We start from the raw sequence: 890 nt of genomic DNA, 5'->3' as shown, positions 1-890 counted from the left end.
GAAAGCCAGATGTTCTACTTAAAGGCTTGATCATATAGAAAGCATATGCATTCTGAGGAAAATATAACCACAAATATGTTCATCTCAAAAAAAAAAAAAAAAGGAAAGCATATGCAGAATATTTTAAAGAAAATGCTTTGAGTGCCTAGAACTTAAAATGCTTTCATGATCTATTTTACAGAAATATTTTTCAAAAGACTAGTAATACAATAGTCTATGGTTTACAGTATTATTTTGCATTGTATGTACACTGATTCATAGAATGAATATAATAATACTTTCCACAATGAAAAAACCATCTTGACTTCCTTTTAAAACTATCTGAACTGTATTTTATTTCATTAGTTGAGGTTCTGTGCAAGGTAGGAGATAACATAAATGTCCTAATTTATACAGTGGTTTAGAAGACTTTTGCTATAATAAGAAGGAAAGAAACTCTTCAGATAGGTAAAACCTAGATAATTCTATATACTGTGAGGAATCCAATCCAGAGTCACCCTTGCTTATAAATATGTGGAATGTTTCTAATTGCCTATAAGCCTGTATTCAAACTCAATACTGCATTTACTAGTATATTTGTTTCATTAGTATGCTAGTCATCTGATCTGTAAGATAAGGTTGGATGAATATACTTAACACTACTGAACTATACAATGAAAAAGGTTAAGATGGTGAATTTCATTTTAATGTGTATTTTACCACAAGTAAAAGTAACTAATAAATTCGGTAGGGAAAAAAATAGGGTTGGAGTTGTATGTTTAAGTTTAGGGGCATATCTCTGCTCTTAAAAAAGGAAGAGGGTGAAGGCATTGCTTCTACAGTGCATGCTTTCTCTGGAAAATGGAAGCATACATGCTCTAGGAAATGAATAAAATTCTTTACAAGATTAA

Source organism: Bison bison, unplaced genomic scaffold (genome assembly GCF_000754665.1).
Source record: "Bison bison bison isolate TAMUID 2011002044 unplaced genomic scaffold, Bison_UMD1.0 scf7180017855362, whole genome shotgun sequence".
Taxonomy (NCBI): domain Eukaryota; kingdom Metazoa; phylum Chordata; class Mammalia; order Artiodactyla; family Bovidae; genus Bison; species Bison bison.
This window is presented reverse-complemented; position numbering follows the sequence as displayed.